Genomic DNA, 24,845 nt, shown 5'->3' with positions numbered 1-24,845 from the left:
TGGTTTTGTGTCATAAAAAGGAGGAGGGGGGGGGGTTGTCTAACAAGCTGTCACCCTACAGGAAAGTCTGCTCCAGTAAGTCACATCTGCCAATGGGCAGAAGGGCCATGCCTGAGGGCTGGGGCTGGGGTCAAAGGGCGAGGCGTTCCCCTGCCTAGGACTCAGATCACATATCCACTTTAGTCAATAAAGTGGCTGCTGTCACTCTTGCAAACCCAGAGGATATTTCTTCTGTTGACGATTGATTCAACTGAAGAAGAACCGTCAGTGTCTTTGACCCGTCATTGCTTTTAGTGGGTTGGATTTTTAGTTTTAGATCATCAATGTATAAAACATTCACTCCTGATTATGTCAACATGATTATTTTGTCGTCGGCCGAGGTTCAAGGCGAGCTCACAAACTCGGCGTACTTTTTAAACCAATCTTCATCAAACCTTCAGCGATTATTGCTCCACGTCTGAATAAGATGGAAGAACCAATCAGAAATCCAACCGTTCCGATTTTTTTATTTTTTTTTTTAACAATATATGACACCACACGTTGGAGGTAGCTAAGGTTAAAAGTCAACTCACAAGGTAAATTTCATTGCCGCGCCAGACTCAGAGACTGGGGGAGGCTCGGAGTTTCTACTAGTTTTGCCCGAGCATGTGACCTGGCGGTGCCGCTCCCTCGGTGACCACTAATGGTTTATTTTGTGTCAAAGTGCATTTTGGTTCCCCTCGGCTCAATTTTTATTTTATTTTTTTCTGGACAAATTCAGCCGTGGCTTTGCAACTGGAGACAGCCATGAGCTCACGTGTTTACTATGCAAGTCTGCCTTTGTTTGTCACACCTTTCAAATAAAAGGTAGCCAAGATGGACAGTGTTTACTGGATGCTGGGAGCTGCCCGGTCTCCGCTGGGATTGTTTTCCAAGGTGATTTTGACTCCCGCTTCTTTCTTGCTGCCATCGAGGCAGTTCAAGGTCACTGCATGGCTTCTATTTATTGTGAAGATTTTTTTTTTTTTTTTTTTGTGCCGCAGTGAGAATGAAAGCTTCTTTTTGTTAGTGTTGATTTGTAAATCCGAAGCGAAGACAGGGGAGCTTGATGAGCGTATGGAACTTTAAATAAATGTGATGTCATTTGCTTTCAATTAAGCAGAATTAGTCGGTTGCTAGCTGGGCATCGTCACTCTGAAAGTGGATCAAGGCTGTCTTTTTTGTGCAGGAGAACATTTTGAAGCTCGCGTGAGGAAAGAGTGAATGCTGATTGTTTGTGGTGTCAAATGTCAATCCTATTTCACTGATGATGTCAGCCGGTCGATTTCACCAAGGACCACTCCGTCTGCAACCAATGGAAGCGTTTTCATTGCACTTTTTTTTCACATAGTTCGTTTTACTCTTTTGTCCTCGTAAATACAGTCAGATTTGAGAGTAAATATGTAGTCAAAATTTACAGTGTACCTTAGATGAGTGATTCTCAAATAGTGGGCGGGCCCCCCTGGGCGGGGGGGGCGTGGTGCGATGCTGAGGGGGGCGCAGGTGAAGCCGGCGTAACATGCTTTTTTTTCCCACCGTACTAAAATAAAGTGTAATTGCACCTCCACTCCAATAGTTGGCAGTGGTGCTCTCCTGGCCAATTGCGTGCAGTGAGTATTAACTCAACGGTGTAGATTTGTTTTGCAACAAAAATTATATTATAAAATGGGTGGTGGTGTGGCCTTTTTTTTTTTTTTTTCAACCACCAAACAAAGGACCAACCTCAACTTTTTATATTTATTGGGACACAATTCTAGAATTCTATTACGCAATTAGAATTAGGACTGTTCAAAAATCATCTGTGACATGAAGTATCTTCACTTTGCTCCTTTGTTGATGGGGAGGTGTGTCACGTTCAATATTAAAATCGTTTTTTAAAATCTTTAAAAAAGGTTCTATTTAATAACACTCAAGAAATTAAAACCTTTGTGACCTATGAATCTTATCCAGTGTGTTTTAAACGTGGTGATGCAGCCGTGATGGTTTCAGGTGCATTTATAATTTAAGCAATTGTGAATGCAGCAGTCAGACTTGAATTTAGCACCCGAGGGCGCACACAGTTCGACTAAGCATTTGTGAAGTTATGGCGAAATGCCCGTCACTTTCAATCTCGCTGCGTCTTCTTGCGTCAAGTGTGCTGTAACAGTAGCGGTAAGACACCAGACACACACACCCCCACACGCACGCACATACACGCACACACTTTGCTTTGCACAGTTGTTCCCCATCTGTTGCCTCCAATCTTCACCTCTGGTCTCCCATTCCTCCTCCTCCTAACCTTCTACTCCTCCCTCGCCTCTCCTCCACCTTCCATGTCAGCTAATTAGTGGGGTGAGAAAAGGGCAGTACAAAGACCTCGTCTGGCCCACCCACTGACCCTGCCCCCCCCCCTTTTTTTACCGAGCCATCATTTCTACTCATTAGACCTGTCCCAGTCTTTTGATTAGGTCCAAGAAGGCCCGTACACAAAGCGCTGATCATGGGATACAACTGGCTGGGCCGTGTCACTCACCTCTTCCCGTCCCACCCGGCCCACCTCGCTTGTTTGTCTTTGGTCTGCCGCTCTGCGACTTAGCCTCTAATCTAGTTGCTGGTCAGCCAGGCCAATAGTCTGTCATTAAAGAGATATTGTCTTTTGGGTCTGCCGTATGATTAGATGTCCTTTGTGTGTCTGTTCTGGAGCGTCCTGAGGCTATGACCACAGTGACTTTGTGGGTCAAACAACTGGACTTTGGATTTTTCTTTGCTGAGATGGATCATCACACGTTATTTTGTCAATGAATCACTTTGCTGATTGATCCGTTTTATTGACGTCTAAGCTTTTTGTGGGGTGCGGGCCGTGGTCTGAGGTGCGGTCAGTGAAGTGAGCAATTGTACACTTTAGCACATGGACATTCAGCACGCTTATTTTCCGTCTGAAATTGTATTCCGTGACCAATCTGGCACAAGACGGGGGTCTAAAGCCGCTCATGACATGGACTCGACTTAATTTTGCTTTTATAAGCATGCTGCTTGACGGAGTTTAAATCTCGTGTTCTGCGCCGTTGTGGGTGTGAACACAGCCAAGCTCTTCGTATTCTCTTTAAAATCGGCACGCGAGAGCCACAAAGTCCTGGACATGATAGAAGCAGAAATAGTTTTTTTTGTGTGGTACAGTTTTCCTTGGTTCTTGTGGTTTCCCTAACTTTCTTCTAGTCCTTTGAATTTGGTTTTAAACGGTGTGCAATTCTATACACTGAATAAAATATCACTTGAACCAATAAAGCACCTCATTGTAGGTCAGTAAGAAAATTCCTCGGTACTCTGCCAGGACATGGAGAACCTATATATATATATATATATATATATATATATATATATATATGTATATATGTGTATCTCAATATTTATCAGTGGTTCATCTCCTATTCTATCTTTGATGAGTTTGTTCAACCATATATACGCTACGTTAAAGTCCTGTTCTCACTCGCTGTTTGCATCAAGGTGTGACAAAAAAAAAAAAGCGCTCGAGCGTCACTTTTCACCGTGCAGGGCTGTTGGCAACCCACAAAAGGTGTTGACGTGTCTGTGGAGAAAGTTGAAGTGTCCTGTTTTGTGGGCAAATGGATCAAGAAAGGACGGCGCTGGTCTGTTTGTCATTCTGAGGGTGCATTCATAACTACATTCATTCATTCAGTATCTCCTCGCATCTGTAAAGCATCCAAAGTAGTCGGACGTTATTGGTATCCCTGGAAAATCATTTGCAAGTCCTGACAAAGAGCCCTCAGGCTGGAAAGTCCTGCAAGCTGGTTAAGTATGTGAGCAATGCGAAGGGATCATGTAGCCTCTTAGCTGCAGCCACAGTGAAAGTCCTGCTCCTAGCTAAGCCTGTTGAAGGAGGCGGGGCTTAACCCAAGGTTCACTCATTCAGATTTAGCCTTCATTTGGGAGGTCCTCCTAAACTCTTGGTTTTTTTCATAAGGGATGCAAGAATTCTGATGTGTCGGCTGTAGAATCTCTTGAAAGGTCCGTCTTGAAAATGGCCTTGCAAGTGTATCTGCAATTAAATCCACACTTTTCCCTCCTTCAGCCATTGTGGTTTAAAAAAGCAAGAATATATTTTAGATTTTCGAACAATCACCAGTTTCGACTTCCCAGTGTGTGGATTACGCATGGCGCTGCCCCCTCACGAGTGAGTATCCAATCACAAGCCGCGTTCATTACCTTCAGCGTAAACCCAGCGAGAAGGTCTTACTGTCATCAACTCGTGATCTGATTGGCTATCGTAACTGTCTATCAACTGTAAAAGCCCCCTTGAGACGCAAAACAGACGCCCGCATGATTTTATCTGAAGGCCTCGGACGAATAGTGCGTGCTACTGGTATTATGAAATCTGCCTGGCAACACAAGCTAGCTGAATTCTGATTGGATAAAAACTCTCACCTAAAAATGATCATGCGCGATGAAACTAGATGATGCGACAGCAAATCATTTCCCTCTCGCCCTCAACGCGCTACGGTATCAAAATGGTTTCCTCACGCACAGCACATCTCAAGCCAGGCAACACAAGATATAAAACAGAACAGTTGCATATTGAATAGACCGAGACTAAACGGTTCAAATCTAAATGAGAATTTACTCCTTTTTTTTTTCTATTCTTGTATTTTCCATCACCGGCTGTCTTCCCCCCCCTTTCCCCTCTTGGCATTTCCCTCCCACGCTCTCTCCTTCTGGTCGCCATCCTGGATCAGAGCAGACCTCCCTCACGTACAGACCTGCTTCTTCTCAACTTGTTCATCTCACTTTTTGGCCCAATGTGTGTGTGTGTGTGTGTGAGAGAGAGCATGTTGTAGCGTGTATGGGCATTAAATGTGTCTCAAGGTGCTCCTTTGTGCGACAAGGGGCATTGGCAGCGTGGGCTTTTGAGATTTAGCGTTTCAGGATGCTTGTGTTTCAGATTTCAGCCCAGCTTGGGAAGTTGAAGAGCAATGAGAGAGTGGGGGGGGCTAAACAGGGGGGGAGCTGTGGGTGGTGGTGGAAAGGGGTCGCAGGGTAAATGTCTTTTCTGCAAGAATTATTTGATCCGCTGCTTGTCTCGTTGCTTCTTGACTGTGTCTTGTTGAGTGCGTCCGTGAACAATGCAGACGGGGGTCACGTTTCAGGCCTGATTTTGCAGACATGGTAGCGCCCTCCCCTTCCGCTCCCCTCACATCATCCGTTTGTTTCTTTTCTCGGCAGCACAAACCACGCATCCCTGATGCCCTCCTCTCTTTGGTCTACCCCCTTGTTCTGTTCTCATTGTATAAATCCACTCTTTTCATCCCCTCTGGCTCCAGTCAGGTCGTTCACCGGGACCGCCGCATACCTCCACGACCCCCCTTTTTTTGTGTGCGGTTTTTTTTTTTTTCACCCATTCCTCTGCACATGCATTAAACACAATGAAGTTGTACGATTTTGTATATCATGTAAACACTTACAGGGCATTTATGTATGCAATAAATTCAACAAAAATAAATAAATTAAAAACTTTAAAAGTATGTTTTGCTTTTTGTTTGACTTTTGTGAAGTGCTATAGACTCCGGTCCTGGAGGCCCGCTTTCCGGAATGCTTTCAATCTCTCCCGGCTGCAACTCACCTGATTCAAATAAGCAGGATACCTATCAGGCTTCTTCGGAGCTTGCTGATGAGCTGATCATATGAATCAGGTGTAGCTGCTGGTTAATCAGTACAATTTGGATAAAGTAAAAAAAATAAATCAACTTCACATGAGTTAGTGGTGAGTACATTATTCATTGTTTTATTTTTTTGTGCTTTTATTACATCATTGCATCCAGTGCTTGCTCACGTTTACATAATATGGAAGATTGTGACAATGTGTTGTATGAAGCGAACTCCCTTCAACAAGCGTTAAATCCCATTTCCCTAACCACAATGACAAAAAGGCGTCACAATAAGGTGAATTTTATTATAGTTGTATATAGTTCCATTATATTTCACTTAACTTCTTTTTACACTTACACGGCCGTTTTGGCCCGCAGTTCAACACAATTAGATTTAAAAAATAAAATTACTTTAATTTAATTAATTTAATTTAATTTAATTTAATTTAACATTTTTTTAAATTAAAAAAAAATAATAAAAGAACAATATATAATTGAGAATCAAGCAGGTCGATGCAAATTTGGTCCTACTTACGCCAGACCAGCTAGCGAGCAACGACTTTCGGCTGACAACTAGAGTGGCTAAACATGCTCCTAACTGAGTGATCATGTATTCCACAGTGGCAAAAAGCTACACTCGTGACAAATATTGATCCACAGCCGGTTGACCAGACGTAATTAACAAAAGACGGAGTCTGCGCGCTAATTTCTAAACAAATCTAAGATTGTTATGAAAGCGTTTATTTACTTGGGTGATCAAGTCTGCTTTTCACAGAAGTGTGACGGGGATACAACTTCAAAGACGGCAGGCAATTTAAAAAGTATTTGGAGAGAAAATTATACTTGGTGCATTGTTACGCTAAACAAGACGGGAACCACAAGTTACGTCAGCCGTGAGGAGTGGCCTACAAGCTTAAATGTATATTAATTCATTATATTGAATGTGTATAATATGAGTAATTTTATTTGTTTGTTTTCACAATAGAGTACCAGAAGATGAGTTTTCATTTTGACTTTTGAGTTCTGTACAATAAACGTTCTCAAAATTGCACGACAGTCGATTCCATCTATCATTTTAGGACCATACAGGATCATCCCCATTTAGAAATATTCACTTTACTGCGCAATCTCAAATTGATATTTGTTTTTGTAATTGCCATACCGAAAATGTTTCCCGACAATAAAATACAATTCGCTGTTTTTCTCAATCTGAATTTTAAAAAACAAAAACTATTGAGTATATAACATTGGAAAATTAATTCGATATAATGTCATACGTATATGATTTAATAACACCCTTGCAAAAAATGGACAATCTAGTTTTTTTTTTTTTTTTAATTTAGGTTAAAATTTAAATTTGGTGGCACCGTGAGCTCAAATGTCTATTTTTGTACTGAAGGGCCAAACACTGGAGGTTGAAAGGGGCGTGTCACAGTTCTGCCATTTCAAAGGTGACGGGTTCGTGACTTTGGGTATCGCCTTTTTTTTTTTTCTTTTCAATACTGTATCTTTACAGGAACAATAGCCTGTGAGACTTTGAAGACTTGTGTAGAGGTGACAAACTGATGTAAGACTGTAATACCTCAAGCATATTATATTTGGTATCATCCAATACGAGTACGGCTCAAAATTCAAACGATAATCTTGAAGAATTTCAAGACAGGCAACTGATGTGCAATTTGCTCTTCGATATCATTCCTTCAAATGGATAGAATTCAACAGTTGATGGAAGTTGGCAGATAAGTTAAAACCAACATTGAACCAAACTCATTATTTCCAATTGCTGTGATTGATAGAAAACGTTCTTTTTTGCCAAATAAAGTAAATCCCCTCCCAACTTTTCCAACAAACATAACATCGTCTAACTTTTGGGAGCTTCATAAAAGCTCTCATCTTTCATATCACCCATTAGGAATCAGATCCTCCGATAAATTACATTTTTCATGGATACAGCAATAAATACCCCCCGCCCCCCACCGCACCTCACCCCCCCTCGCCAATGTACAGAAAGTCCATTAGCCGCATTCATCATAGCCCGGCTGTGTGCACGTTGTGGGCCCGTGTGGCCCGTGTTAGTTTTTTCCCCCTCCTCGCGACAACACCATCATTTCCCAGTGCTAAGAGCTCTTAATGGACTGGAATGGCCACTCTGAGGCTCATTAGCATTAGCCAGCTTCCTACTCTCCATTAATGGAGAAATGCTCTTTATATTTATAATGCTTTTACAGAGGGCTAGACGATCAATATCATAAGCTACACAATTGTGGAATATCAAGTAAGTTTTTTTTTTTTTTTTTTTTGGGTACGCATTAAGAAGAAAGTATGAGTTTCAAAACAAGACAACACTTTGATAAGGGTGTGTGGTTGCTGCATGTGGACGGATGACGAACGCCGCAAGAACAGACGTTATGCTTACATAAGTGAAATCAACAATCGATCAAAAAGTGAGCGTGCAGTAAAACTTTTGATATCCACAAGCTCACTCTTTATTTTCTGAGGTATTCCAATTATTTATTTATTTATTTATTAGGGCTGCATGATATTGGAAAAAAAAAATGACATTGCGATTTATGGGGCGGCTGCGATGTACATTGCGATATTAAAACTAGAAAGATTTTCACTCAAATAGCTCTGTTTGGGAAGACTTTGCTTTGTTTATTATACAGATCTGGGATGGCCACTTGAAAGAAATACGTGAATAAAGGGATTTTTTATTTATTTTTTCTACAATGAATAAAATGTGCGATTAACTGCAAGTTAACTATGAAAAAATGTGATTAATTATGATTAAATATTTAAATTGTTTGACAGTATATATATATATATATATATATATATATATATATTTATTTTTGTAAGATTACATGTTGCCCAAATCGTATTGGACATATGAGAAGTTTTGCAAAGTAAATAGTTTGAGTCAGGGGTCCTTCTAGGTCAGAGTCAGAAAATGCCTTGCGTGAAACTGGTCATGTTGTGTCTCGTCTGTTGCAGTACATTGTGGCTCAATTAAGGAAAGTGTCTTCGTCCAACCCCTACATCACGGAGTTTCATCTAGATACAGTTTTGGCAGTAACTAACGGAGTTTAAAAGATATCAAGCGCATAGGACCTCTGTGTTCAAGACTGACAGAATATTCAAGCTATGTTCCCTTTGTAATCCTAAAAGTCAAGTATTAAGGGCATCTCTCCAGTGACAAGCCATTGTACCTCTACATCTTCCGTGATGTGCTTTTTGTCTGCCAGTGTAATGTAGAAGGGCACAAAGCATGCTCAGTGGAAGTGATGTTCCTCATATGTCAGCCGAATTGATTTAAGTTTCCTCTCCCAAAACGTGGAAGTCCCCTTCACGCGAACGAACCCAACTGGTTCTCCGCCTGAGGTATCGAATGATTTCCTCTCCTGCACGCATGATGTCCAAATGCAAATAGGCTGTAGAGATTTTAATGCCGGAGACAGAAAACAGAGCTGATATGTACGTGTGTGTGTGTGTGTGCGGGGTGTATGTGTGTGTGTAAGATAAGAGTGGGCTTCCCCAGCACCTCTACTTCCTGTGTGTGTGTGAGTGTGAGAAACATCTCCACTTGTGCTATCTCTGGTGTTGAGGAGTGCAAGCCAGGCAGCATAATGACTGCTCTGGAGGCAGTGACATCGAACACATACTTGAGATGGACAAAAGTTTTGGGACATACACACCGAATCAATCACGAGTTTGACTTTGTTCCTTCCGAATCACAATTCTACATCCTACAAAGACATTTTGGACATACCTCTGGTTTACTACCCTTTAAATCCTCGTTTGCTCTCTGCCATGGGCCAGTTTTGGAATCCTCTACAATGATCGTATACATTCAACCATAATTTTCTGGGAAAATATGTCATTAAAGTCACCTAAAATGTTGCAATTTACTTTTTACATTTAGTTCAGTGCTTCTCGTTTATTTTCTGTTACGCGGCCCCCTAGCCAAAAGAGAACAATTTGTGTCCCTGCCTCCCCCCCGCCACCCACTCTCAGCCGCAACTATAAATAAAAGCATTTTTGTCGCAAAAACAAACCTACACTGTAGAGTTAATACTCACGATGCACAGTGGGTAAGGAGAGCGCCACTGCCAACTACTGGAGTGGAGGTGCAATTACACTTTATAGTAGTACGGCAGGAAAAAAATCATGTTACCCAGGTTCACACGCCCCCCCTAGCATCGCACCGACGCACACACACGATCTATATACAGAAGCACCAGAAAGCTGTAAACAGCCACAATGGCAGTCTTCTGGGTTCAGTCTACTTCCTGGATTTGCTGTAATGGACCACAGGAAGGTCCCAGAGGCTCATAATTCTCCCAGATTATCTCATTACCATCATGTTTCTAAATTTTGCTTCATCCACACGTCCCTTATTGCCATCACATCCCCCTATTTTCATTTTCCCTTGCCTTTATTTTTTTTAAAGCCATTTTTTTTTGGGTATTTTCTCGGCTTTGTGGTTGACGTGTTTTTCATCACCAAGGTCATATTTGTACGTCACATAAATGAATATCAGCTCCTGCTCTCTTGTCACTCATGTCGATGTGTGGGGTGTGCCATTACCAGAGAGTAACTTCAGCAAGTTTAGCTCTGCAGCGTATTGATTGGCAACGCTTGAGTAAGTCAGACCATTAACTGAAAAAGATTACGCTGGCAAAAATCTGCCTACCTGGTGGACAACACCATTTCCTTTCAGTGAATCTCTGGGGCCTGTTAATCCATTTACTTTGAGTCAAGATGAAACCTTGCAGTGTTTTTTTTTTCTTTTTTTTTTTTTTAAATCATTAATGTGATGTTGATGTGTGTCCGGATTATAAACCTGGGCCACGACCTGAGCAGCATTTTTTTTTTGAATTTATTTATTTATTATTATTTTTATTTTTTTTTTTTAAATGTATTTATTGTTTTACACATGTGTGAAAGAAGACGCTCATGATTTTCCTCGTGATGGTGCACCTCGGTCCCCATTTCTTGGTGTGCAGTGTCATTTAATATATATTTTTGGGCACAAATTCCATCATGTTTAACTTGAGTGATACTTTAGTACTTCCACCTTTTAGTCAGTATTGCCGGACATATGTCGTGTGACAAAAAATAGCCCGACTTTTTGTACAATTTCCAGCTAACTTTCTGGTTGCCATGTTAGCAATAAAGAAAGCTCCTTTTCCGCTCACTCCTGTACATGACAACGGCGGCTGTCTCCATAAATAACCGGCTGATGAACGTGCAGCGGGGGTACGCATGTAATGTGCATGGACAGCCTCCAAGACATTGACCCTGATTGTCCTCTAATAAATAAAGACAAGCACACAACATCATCTCTTCACGTTCATATTCTTCTGCACACTCGCTTTGTTTTTATGCACAATACAAAAATGAATAATCATTGATTTTTGTTTTAGTAATACCCCCCCCCCCCCGCAATCGTATTTCCTTGAAGTGACCTCGTGAAGTATTGCTGTCATCTGATAAGTACATGCCATGTTTATGTATTCTCTCTGTTTCTATTTCACTCAAGGAAAATGTGAGCTAATGTTGCATTCGTGGATGATGCATCACTGCTTCGGAAAGCTTTACTTTTTTCTTCTCGACAGTATGGTTCTAACTCATCTTAAGCATCAGTGTACATCCCTTTAGCTCTCCTGTCCGATATTAGTTGAGGACATTTATATAGTGTGTGCGTTTGTCTTATGTCGCCTCTTTTGAAGCAAAGACCCACAATGGTGCACTCGTACGCTTTCTTCTGACGTGGTTATTAATTTAACAAAAAAATATATATATTTCTAAGCTTTTATAAAATTATTATACATGTATTGATAATAAGTATAACGTATCCAAATTTAAAAAAAATATAAAATGTTTTTTCCATATGTGATATAAAAGCTAACGTTGGTGATCATACTTTGAATAACAGTTATTTATTTAATTATTTTAAATATTAGCTAACGTCTTTGAACTTAAATGTATTTAGACAATAATATGATATCATGCAAATAAAATATATCTTTATATATTTTTACATAGTGTTCACACATTATTTTTTCAAATGGCTGTGTCCACCCTATTTTTCTCTTCCTCCATTATTTGGATTAATATAACTTAAAAAAAAAATGAATAAGATACATATAACTTCTGTCATCATAATATTATTCATAATGGATACCCAGTCCCTCAGAATATGTGTTGCTCTGCGTTCCCTTCCCAACAGTCTCTGTAGTGTCACACTTCCTCCAGTAGGTGCTGCTAGAAAGTTGCTGAGTCAATATGCGCGTGCGTGCGCGCGTGCATTTGCGTGTGCGCGTGGGCGTGTCTATGTTAACTCGCCTGCGTGCAGACCCACAATCTGGGCTTGCCACCAAGCTCCTGTCAGCAGTCAGTCCACAAATCAGCATGTTTCCAAGGAGACCCTGATGGAAAAAGCCGCAGTAACGATGCAATACATATTCAAGCCAGACAAACATTTTTCAAAACACCGTGTAACCCGCTTTGTCAGCAACAAGTCGGTTATTGTTGAATTTCAAAGCGAGACAAGAGGTAATTTGCCTCTCAATGCCTCCATTTCTCGTTGATCGGTTCATCAACTCTTTATGATCGCCAGAATTTCTGTGTCCGAGACACAGTAAACGGGCTCGACCGGTGTGTTAATTGGTGTGCGAGGTCATAAACATTTTCTCACGCACTTTTACCAGCGTCGTTACATGCCGAAAGAGATGTTTATTTGGGGGAGAGACCTTCATTTGTACACGTTTTAGGAATAATAATAAACAGTGTTCCCGGGACATTTCTATTTATGGCAGGCACAGTAGAAGTTGAGTTCGAAATTAAATACAAATAAAATATTACGGAGAAATGCAGGGAAACTGCAAGAACTAAAGCAAATATGTTTGGGGCTAAATAGGTTGTGTCGCTCCTTCCATCGGAAATGTACGCAATATTGTGGGCAAAATACATGTGTGTCTACCGGACTAATAATCAATGGTAGAGCAACCATATCCATATGATATAAAATAATTGAATACATTTGAACTTTGACAGACTGTTTCCATGCTTCTGGGCTGCTGTTTTGGTTAGCAGAGGAGTGTACCATTTTCTCTGTTGGAAAACACTATTTTATTACCGTATTTCCGGGAGTATAAGCCGCTACTTTTTCCCTAAATTTTGAATCATGCGGTTAATACAACAGTGCGGCTTTTCTGTCACCGGTAGTTCAGAAAATACGCAAAATCTCGATTTTTTTTTTTTTTCCCCTTCTTGGCCCTGTTCTGTTTTAATGAGCAAAGTTGTTGCCGTGTTAAAAGGCACTGTTTTAAGAATCTGTTGATGTACCTTTTATGTGCATTCACAGCACAAAATATTTCTGTACATGCAGTAAACCATTCATTTTTTCAACATAGAAAACCGGGTGCGGCTTGCATGTCATATATATAATATATATATATATATATATATATATATATATATATATATATATATATATATAATATAATATAATATAATATATTATTTATATATATATATATATAATATATTATTTATTTATTTATTTCTGTAAGAGTTGCTGCGGGTTAAATACAGGTGCGTCTTATAGTCCGGAAAATTCTGTACTTTATCTAACTAACAATCATTTCTTAAAATACCATTTTAAATGCATTTACAACGCATTTTTATGATTAGAAAAAAAATCAGTTTGTAAAATAAAGGCCTTCCTCCTCATAGGCATTGGTTATTTGTTATAATTGACGAAATCAACACGCTTTGGCGAAAGCGTGAAAAAATAAAATATTGCACTTTTGTTGTGAAGGGTACCAAATTGCTCTTTCAAGGCAAAGCTTGACACACTCCTGCCTGGTAAAAAAAATTGGCCAACTCTCAAAATGCTGGATGTCCTCCATTGCTGTCCTTCATTTCCTGTAGCGTGATTTTCTATTTCTTCGGTTTCATCGGTGGCTCAACTTCCCCTTCTGCTACGCTGCGATGACGTCAGGTCAGGGTTTATCATTCCAAATCATACCACGGCAAGCTGTTTTGCTTCCCTCTGATCACCATCTTACGTCTTTTTCGCACGGGGGGGTCCGGTTTGAACTCTGGAATCTGAACTTTGGATGCGCACCGCTGATTTAGGTAATCCCCAATGATCCTTTGGCGCAAGAGGGACCTTTTTTTTCTTTTTTTTGTCCCCCCCCCCACGCAAATGACCTCGTAAAGTGTCTGTAAATATACGCCAAATTGCATATCGGGTGTCATGTTTGTTCGAGTTAATGGAAATATCTGAATGTATTCAAAAGGTGTCTTTTATCTTTAAATAAAATGTGCCCAGATGAGTAAATTTGAAGTGATGTCTAAAGTAAAAAGAAAAAAAAAATGCGCCCAATAATCCTCTTTTCCCCTCACCCTGATAAACCATCTGTCCTGGAATTCCAACCCGGCTGCAACCAAAATTAAGAAAGCTAAATTCCTGAAAACAGAAGCAGTGTCATGAGCTCATTTTTTAACAGTTGCCTTATTCTTCTTTGTTTTTTTTTTCTTCTTTTTTAACCTTTGTTACACCTCCAGCTGTTGTGAAATCCTCTATCTAAATGAAGTAGCATCGCATTAATATGATCTCGTCATTTCGTTTGCGACCCCCTTCACTTCCTTTGTCCAACCCGTCACAAATTCACCACATACGGTCTCCTTCTCTGGTTGGGCGAGCCACACGAGGCTGGTTTGCAAGTGGTGGATGTTAAACCTTTTGTTGCCTCATTCTGGGGGTACCACTGGACCAGCAGCCACTGATGGGGTTAAGCGCTTTAAGAGTAGGTGAAGAGATTATGCAGTTTATTATCTACATCTCTCTCTCTCTCTCTCTCTCTCTCTCTCTCTCTCTTTCTATGTGCCTGCCTCCCCCGGCTTGGCCACATGGGGCCTCTCCGAAATTTAATACCACGTCTACAACAAGATAAGGCTTTCTTATGGACCGATTAACAATATGCCCATTGTTTGCTGGCCCCTTGCAGCCTTGCGAGCAGGCAGCGTTGCCCATTGTGGAGAAAAAAGAAGAGTTAAGAGAGGAAGAGACTCCTCCTGAATTAGGGGGCCAAAGGAAAAGACAACTAGAAAGAGAAAGAGAAAGGAATTCAGCCACCTCCGATTGTCTCGCTTGGCTGGGTTGAATGCGGCGTATACTTCCCCCGGTAACCGGAGACTGAGGAAGGCTTGTCAGCGGCCAAATTGCCCCTCAAGCCCACTGACAAGGATTGTCAGCAAATAGGGCGGAGGGACCCTCGCCGAGCATGTCTCTTGCCAGGGTCAGTCACTGGCAATTAGAAGGGAGGAGGCGCAATCAGAAAGTGCTGATGGCACGGGTTGTGTGTACTGTGCGAGTACTGTGTGTGGTTGTACGGTATTCAGATATTAAAACCTCCTGTGACATCAGCGGTGGGCGGTCAAGGACATCAAGGCCTTCTCTGCTGGCCTAATATAATCAAGAAATTATGATCATATTCTTCTCATTGATGTCGTATTGTATTTTAGTGTTGTATTTTTAGATGATAGCTTTTATCCAATCAGAATTCAGCAGGCTCGTGTTGCCGGGCAGATTTCACAATACCAGTAGCACGCACTATTGGTCCGAGGCCTTCAGATAAAATTGCGCGGGCGTCTGTTCTGTGTGAGTGCGGGGGGTTTACAGTTGATAGACAGTCACGATAGCCAATCCGATCACGAGTTAATGACTGTAAGGCGTTCCCGCGTGCCTCACGTTGAAGGTGATGAACGCGGCTCGTGATTGGATGCGGAATCAACACACCCGAAAGTCGTAACTGCCGACCGTTCGGAAATCTCATGTATATTTTTGCTTTTTTTAAACCACAATGGCCGAAGGAGGGAAAAGTGTGGATTTAATTGCAGATACACTTGAAAGGCCATTTTCAAGACAGACCTTTCAAGAGAAGCTAGGTCGTCCAAACCTCAGTACTCTGTAAGGGTGTGTTTCTGCATGTTATTTGTACAGCCGTGGTGTCATAAATGATGGTGACAATGTCAATAAATATTCCGATTCTGATTCTTAACAGTCAGCGTCACTCTAGTCACTACTAATATGTATCCTCTGGCAAAAAAAAAAAGCAGGTACAACAAGATACTATTTTGCGTATCGAGTTTGGTTCCAAGTGTAAACCTCTGCTGGCCATGAGCACATATGTGTCGGTGCCAATGGCAAAAGTAAATGTGAAAGGTAGCCTGTTGCTGTGCCTTAGCGCTGGATGCAGCAGTGTTATATCACACAGTGACGACTTTGATCCCTTTTCCACTTTTAACTCCCAACACTCACTTTTCCTGCCCTCTTGTGTTGAATGCAATTGTCAACGACTAATTTATATCAACCCAGATGACATTATCTAATTGCGGAATGCCGCGTAGCTGCGTGAAACCAATAATCACATTTGCATCAATATCCCCGGTTCAATGGGTGCTTTGTCTTCTGTTACATTTGTAAAAAGATGCTCGACTGAAACGCTACCACAGAGCTCTCTCAACCTTCGGGACAAATGACGGGCAAAGATGAAGTGGTAACATCCGTCCGTCTTTGCTTGTGTGCCGTGTCTCCACGCAGACGCGCTCAGGTTCTCTCCTGGAGTCACATGGTGACAGTTGACAGCTGTTTTGCCTTTAATAAGATTAGGCTAAAGAAATTACTTGGACCCGGCCTAATCTGTCATTTAATGGAGGGGGCCACCTGCGGCCTGCCTTATCCCGTCCACCCTGAATTGACTAATCAAAGACGGGTTGATTCATATACTTGTAATAGGATAAAAAGGATGGTCCTAAATAGAATATGTATCCTTTTTATTTATTTATTTATTTATTTATTTTTTATTTTTTTTTGCTCATTGACTGATTTTTATACTTGCACGATGCTATAAAAATCCGTTTTAAAGAGGAAGTCAACCCCCAACCCCAGTCTAAACATGGTATTTTGTTCGTAGAATATATTAGCCTTCTCATGTCGACTAAAAATGACATCACAGTGGCAGGGCTTGACGACCAATCATAGCTCAGCTTCAGAAAACAGGTGAGCCATGATTGGTCATTCCCTGAGCCCTGAGCAACTGTGACGTCATTTTCAGTCACAGAAGTGACAAAATGGCCGCCCCTTTTGAGGGCTAATAACTAGTTAACTCATATTCCATAAACGCAATATTTATCACGAAGCCATGTTTTGCATTAGTGAAGGTTCATAGAACATTTTATTGCAAATCATTTTTGGGGGTTGACATCCCCTTTAAAACGTTTATATATTAGGATTTGACGTCAGATTGTAATAGCAAATATTTACCAAATATTTTCTGTTTCATGGTCTAGCACAGGGGTATTTGATTAAAAGTCACACAGGTCCACTACTAAAATTTCTTCTAATTAAAAGATCCGAACCAAAGTCCAACTTCCCTTATTGTATAGCCCATGTCCACATTTTTATATAGTTTCAATATTTCAAGTCATTTTTGACAGAGAGCGCTTACATACTAAATCTTTCGCAATGATCCCATTAAACACATTTCCCAGTCAAATAAATATAAGGTGTTTATTTCTGATTCGAGAAAATGTAAAAGAGGCTCCAGGTTAAAGAACGAAAGGGGACCACTTTCAAAAAAAAAAAACTAAAATAATAAAATATCTCCTGCAGAAACAAATCAAGTGATGAGCATTGCGTTAACATCTTTTTCCTTTTTTTTCCTGTCATGTGGTGATTCATGGTCTACCAGCTGAACTCTGTTTAGCATGTTTGAACCCTGACCCATAAAAATGTACATGCAGAATATATGACCTCATTTACTGCCATTGACGGCTAAAGACGTCAAAGATCCATTTTTCTTTTTTTTTTAACTCGGCTGGTAGTTAATGAGTTAAATGAAGTATTTTCTTCAGCCTTGTTGATATGCAGCTTTTCTGCGTGTAAGAAATTTCTATTGCACATGTATTCAGGTCAGGAGGCTGTAAACGCCAGCGGAAAGCGAGGTGATCTGATTCTTGGGTGCAAAGCGCTCTGGCACAGCTGCACAATCGGACCTTTCTCCGGCGCAAATCAATGAGGCAGCCCCGGGCTTGGGCCGCTGCCCAGAAAGCACAGTTTGTGAGAGAGTCTCACCTTACTCTTGTGCAGCGGCTGAAAGGAACCCCTATTATCACTGTAGCGCACTCACCCTGACACCTTTGCTTTGCTTCCTCGTTGCCGCCGCCTCCTCCTCCTCGTTGCGCTCTTCCTCCTCCTGTCATCTCCGCAGGCGTCTCCATTTCCACCATTATTCTTTCTCCTTTTTGGATTCCTCTTCTCGATCCACTCCCTCCAACGCAACAGATTGCCATCATGGGCTATGTGCCCCCTTAAAATCAGTTGTGACGGTTTCCTATTACTGTGTTTACCTGCCCGAAGGCGGCGGTGGCGGCGGCCATACTTGAACCTCACTCAGATCGCCTCCATCTAGAACTTAACCGCGCTTGGAATCTTGAGGCCGATACGTCGTTGTGGTTGTGCGCGTCTACCGTTTTTGCATCAGCGAAGGAGGGCCAGATGGATACAATTATCATGGATGTTGAAATGTTTACGACAACGTATAAACAGTGCCTTTGCTCGAGAATAACTCCACGAATGTAGCCTGATGCTATCACGTTGGCTCTCTGCTTATAATAATGTTCGGATTTCTGGTTTGGCTGTTTGATGTGGGAGCCACAAAAAGCAGCGGTTTGATCACATTTATTTATTCATTTATTTATTTGTTTTTTGTTGGGTGGGGTGGAGGGGATTCTTAATTTTCACTTTTAATTTTGAATGATTTAATTTTAATGAAATAAACACAACGTTTCAGATAATATTTTTTGTCTTTCTTCCTTGTCTCATCTGTGCACTGGATTTCTTGATTTTTATTTTATTTATGTAATTATATTATTACTTTTATATTTTTATTTCATTTCATTTCATTTCATTTCATTTCATTTCATTTTATTTTATTTTATTATTTATTTATTTATTTTTTTGGGGGACCCGATCTTTGTATTCATTTCTTTGAGAATCTGAGGATTCTCTTGTGTGGCCGGTGGATGTCCACGGTCTTTGAGAAGTTTGCTGACAGACATTTTGAATAGAGTCATCTCTCATAAACCTGAACAAAACCTGAAACAAAAATTTCAAAATTAAATAAAATTAAAGGGGTTGTTAATGAGTGAATCCAAATTTTTTTCGAGATATAAAAGAGACAAATACTATATATGATTTCTTCAACGGGACTGCGTAAGATTTGAGACTGCATTCATAAAGGTCAGTTTTTGAAAGCAGTATTTGTTGTCCCTAAGCCCCCTATTGAATTCACTTAAGCTGTTGAAGGTTATCAAGATGAAAAATCTGATTGCTGCTTGCATGTTCCTTGCCGTTGCTCTTCCTGCCACATTTTGTGCCTCTTTCAACATTCAAAGTAAAAATAATATTGGCATTGATGTGACGAACGTTGCGAGAAGGTATCTCAAACGGTCTGCGTCAGTTTTCTCTGCTTTCCGTGTTTATTTTTCATTTACAAAGAAAGGAACCTGTTGATTTGGAATGACATTTGCTCGCTGACTTGACGATGAGTATTATTGCCATGTTGTCGGCAATTTACTGATTTCGTTTTCATGGATGATTTTTCTCATCTTGTGTAATATATTTCTGTTTGTTATTTTATGAAGGGAACTCCAACAACCGGTTATGTAAGGAGTCTGCCTGCGTCACACTGTCTGCTCTCTGGCTCTCTTATCTGTGCGGACAGGTCATGGGGTCAAAGAGATTAGATTGTTGGTTGCTAGGTAGAATTTGGCAAGTGAGTGAAACGGGTTCCTCCTCTCTTTCCAACACTTCGTCTGCCCCTGCAGCAACTTATACGCATTTTTCCTGGGCTGCTTGCGAGCATGCAAGCAGACGGATACGCTAATGTTGCTTGTGAAATATTCAAAATATGTTTTTTTTAGTCTGTAATTGCAGTGTATTTATTATTAGGGGGGAAACCGATATACAAGCCACACCAGGCTATAAGCCGCAGTTTTCTATGTTGGAAAAAGATTAGTTGTTAAAAAAGTGCCTTGGAACACGGCAACAACTTTGCTTATTAAAACAGAACAGACCCAAGAGAAAAAAAAAATCGAGATTTATTTAGTGTATTTTCTGAACTATAGAGCGCCCCTAGTGGTGAAAGAAAAATCCACAGAAAAGCCGCACCGTTGTATTAGCCGCATGGTTCAAAATCTAGGAAACGGATAGCGGCTTATAGTCCGGAAAATACGATAACTCAGGAAAAGAAAAAAAAAAAAAAGAAAAACAATGCAATGTGCCAATTTTGTTCAGTTCAGTAACCAAATTTGGGTCCTTGCATAATAAAGAAATTCACATTTTTAACATCCACTTGCTCTTCTCAGAAACTTACCGAAAAACTATTTTTGATTTGCAATATTTGATCAGGGGGTCACGTCCTCGATCTTCATAACCTGCATACAGTACGTGCTTGCGATCATACGATACAACTCTAAATATTTACGCAAGCAACCTTCAACCTATGACGGACGTCTTGATGTCAGTCACGGCACACGTTCGAGTGATAAGGTCAAAGGCAGTTTTTTCTTAAACACGAACCATGTGTGCCGAATTCTGCCGAATGAGCGTTGTTTAGTCTGCACGGTTCACTTTACATGACGATGTGACAAAAATCAACATCTTATGGATCAAGACTGTAGATATGTACTTAAAAAACATTATTGATACTAATCAAGTTATCAGTCAAAACATTGACCATTCGGAAAGGGTTGGCATTAACTCCACTTTGCACATTTAGGTTGACCCACGAAAAACACCTTCACATTTTTTTTAAATCATTTAATTTGGCTCCTATTTTTTTATTACATTAAAACCTTTAATTCCGGTTGTCTCCTGTATTGCAGCGCCCGTGCTTTCATTTGTGTCTCCGCATACGCCGCTTATTCCCGAGATCTTGCTTTCAATTATTCATGCCAAGTACATAACTTTTCAATTAACTAATTGCCGGGCTCGGGAGATTTCTTCAAACACACACACACACACGCCAGCAGCAGCAGCAGCAAGGTCACCAGCAGCCTTGGGAGGGAACTTTCACCTGTATTCTTAATAGACACTGACTTCAAGAGGGTTAGCGGTAAATATTAAAGAGAACAAAATGAGCTTTTATGATGCAACAGTCATCTGCGTTAGGATCACAATGCGTCTCAGGCTGGCAAAGCAATGACTTACGATTCACAGAATACTTCTAGTATAAAGCTGACGACAACAGTAATAATGGAGACTCAAAATCGAACGTCTATGAGGTTGTATGATTTGGACACAACCACCAATTAATCTATTTTTTTTTACACAGGGTCAGAATTCAACTATTATACCAAAAGACTCATCAAGTGATACAAAAAAAAAAACAACAGAAAAAAATATCACTGCATGATAACACCGGAAGCTACGTCACTTCTTATCAAAATTAAGGCCTACGTTTTTTTTTTTTTTTTTTTTTACTTAACATCGGTGAACTTGCCTGGTGCAGCTTGTATATCATTTATTTATTTATTCATTTATTTTTTTTTTTAAAGTTGCTGCGGCTCATATGTAGGTGCGCCTTGTAGTCTAAATGTTGATGCCTAAAACTCGACCATACAGTGATATGCTTTTTATTGACCTAGAAAAAAAAAGGACGTTAAGCTGCCGTTTAATGTGCATCACTGAGATTCTATCAGTACTGCAAATCCATATATTACGGCATGTTACACTGCTCACAGAGCTATTCATTTACAACTTCAATAACATAAGCATCCGACTGAATTAAATAACAATTGCTGTGTGCCTCGAGTGTTTTGTGTCATCTTGTTAAAAATGTAAACCATGAAAACAATGTAACACAAAACTGCAAATGTCGTAAGCGTCACGGCCGGCCACTCACTTTAACATTAAACTCGGCACACTTAATAGAATGGATCAAGTTATATCGTCCCGCATCGTGCTATAAGTTGACACGGTGATGTTGTGATGGTTCTCTGGAGGGTTAACTCATTGTACATGCTTCATGCTTGGCCTCCGTGTTTAACCGTGGTTATCGGAACAGGGCTAACATGACCTGCAGGGCTCCTTTACAAACACTTCCGAGACTTCTCACTTCACCTTCATTTGGCAGCCGACCACAAAGCATCTGTCACAGTGACTGCTGGCGATCGCCTTGAGCCCGCAGCTGATGAATAATAAAGGCAAAGGAGCTTGTTTTCGTGGTGCCATGCTTTGGCATTCGCAAGCGCAACTTTATATAAAAACAATGCATGTTTAAATTGCTTTCATTGTATTAAGTGTACACAAGCCAGGCCATGACGCTGGCTGACTTTTAAGTTGAACTTTTTCCTCATGGGAATGAAGCAATCTGTTCTAGGATCACAATTTAGCCACTTTCACTTGTGGAGCAAGTGTCAAAAAAATAACATTTGCAAAAAACTTTAAATCACGTCAAAATTCTTACCGTTTGAAGACACTGAAACATATTGGGAAGTGAATAAGAAGGTTTTTGCAAAATCACCTAGTGTCTTTGTCCAAGTACAACTGGAATGAAGAGTGGTGCCTTGACTTATGAGTTAAATTTGTTCCATGACCACACTTGTAACTGAAATCATTTTTCCATATCGAAATGTATGTAAATGTAATCATCCTTTCCAGAATTAAACATGCATCATGAGTTCAAGTATTTATTGCGTGACTGCTTGTGGTGTGCGAGTGCCTCGTCCCTCAGTCGGCAGTATAAGACATGGATACGTATATGTACAAAGAAGTTGGTCACAACTGCTCGGTAAGTAAGTGCTGTAACAGCAACCTTTTTTTTCATGAGTGATTGATTTTTTAAATTAATTTTCATCGCACTTCCTCCTCTTTGCGTGCACTGCGAACCTTCTGTAATCAGATAATGCCAAAAAATATATTCCGTATTTTCCGGACTTTTTTTTCATACGTTGGCTGTTCCTGCGATTTATACTTTGGAGCGACTTGTATAGGAGAAAAAAAATTATGTAAATTAATTTTCAATTTTTTGATCAAGTATTTTGTAAAATAAATTAGAAAAAAAATAAATAATTAATTAGAAAATTAATAAATAAATGCAACCTATACTCCAGTGCGACTTATGTATTTTTTTTGTACCTCATTATGCATTTTTGGGCTGATTCGACTTATATTCCGGAGCGACTTGTAGTCCGGAAAATACAGTAATGATAAATAAAAATTCACAATTAAACCAAGCTGAAACGACACATGATGATGGTGAAAGTTCAAGATTAGGGGGATGTTTCCCAAAAAATTGATGTGTGAAAATCTTCAATTTCTTGATCTAGACAAAACTAAAAAACAAGCGGTTGATATGTTTTTTGTCTTTGTTTGTCCATTTGTTAGTTGGCTACTTCCCGGTTCATGGCCGATGATGAATAGACGTTTTAACTCTTTGCGGGTGACAGTGCCATCGTGACTCAAGCACGTTTGTACAGATCCTCACCAAAAATATTTGGCCAATCCCACTATGTGTTCTTCCATTCACCTTTTTACTACGTCAAAATGACAAGTGATCATTATAAATTTGGTTGCAGAATAGCACACATTTGACCTCTGTCTTATTTTTCCCCCCTCCGGCAGTCCTCGTCTCTCATCGTGGCCACTGCGCTCTGGCGACAGATGAGTCGGCGCTATGCTGCTTTGACGAAACTGATCACTGCTAGTGTGGCCAAGTTGCAAGGCCTTGGCCCGAGGCCCGATTCACACCAGCTCTGGAATTACAGCAGCGCAACAGTCCCATGACTGAACTGTGTTTACAAGACCATGTGACCAGTCTGTTCTCACAAGCGGAAACATCGTGTATATGAATTACTGGCTGCTAGATAGCCATAAATATTCATGAGGGGCTTTTAATTGAGCGAGTGGGCGGACATGTGCGACGATGTCAACCACCATGCTCTGTCACACTGACGCTATTAGGTAACACAAACATAAAGCTGTCGTCCTACTTGAGATGTCACGATTAAGTGATCATGCATTTGAAGGAAGTTTGTGTTGGCGAAATGTATCCAGTCATGCCATTGTTCATTCACAAAAGTCTGAATGGATGAACTTTTACTTCCTGGTCGACATGCCACTTTGGTTCCCTCGCTTGACTTCACTGCACTCTTGTTCAATTGTAATTTCCGTTTGTATCAAAAGCATGTTTTAGGATGGATTATATATGATAATTCTCAATTAATTAAGTAAAATTGTTTATGTAGTCGTAATATTCTTTACTGCAGCATACTATTAAGTAGTAGCGTATTTTCCGGAGTATAAGCCGCTACTTTTTTCCTTGATTTTCAACCATGCGGCTAATACAACGGTGCAGCTTTTCTGTGGATTTTTCTTTCACCAGTTGGGGCGCTCTATAGTTCAGAAAATGTGCTAAATAAATCTTAATTTTAAAATTTTAACATTTAAAAAAAAAAATTTTTTTTACATTTTTAAAAAATATATATATATTTTTTAATTTGTTAATTTTTTTAAAAGAAATTCTCTTTGGTCTGTTCTGTTTTAATTAGCAAAGTTTTTGCCATGTTAAAAGGCACTGTTTATGTACCTTTTACGAGCATTCACAGTACAAAATCTTTCTTTACATGCAGTCAACAAATATTTTTTTTCAACATAGATAACTGCGGCTTATAGCCTGGTGCGGCTTGTATACTATTTTTATTTATTTATTTATTCATTTATTTTTTCAAAAAAAGTTTCTGCGTCTTATATAGTCCAGAATATACGGTAGTTAAGTTAATAGTAAGTATATTATTTATTCACTTCTGTGGATTCTCTTTGACCTTTTTCTATTGTGAAAATATCTGCAACAATTAAATATATGAACATTTGTTGTTCTTTGCTTATTTGTTATGTCATATTTTTTAAATGGAGTTGGCTTTGAAAGATGGCACTAATGAGACTAAAGCTGGGAAGTTTTAAAGTGAGTAAATAATTGAAATAAATGTTTAATTTATGCTAAAAATTGTATATCCTGCCGCACAAATATATCATCTGTTTTGCTCCTAAATATAAATACCACTGTCAAATCATTTAAGGGTAAGGAGTTGTAATCAAAGAATAAAATAAGA

Source organism: Idiotropiscis lumnitzeri, chromosome 5 (assembly GCF_059441095.1).
Source record: "Idiotropiscis lumnitzeri isolate Australia: NSW breed Sydney's pygmy pipehorse chromosome 5, RoL_Ilum_1.0, whole genome shotgun sequence".
Lineage (NCBI taxonomy): Eukaryota > Metazoa > Chordata > Actinopteri > Syngnathiformes > Syngnathidae > Idiotropiscis > Idiotropiscis lumnitzeri.
The sequence above is the reverse complement of the archived record's forward strand: the minus strand, read 5'-3'. Positions refer to the sequence as shown.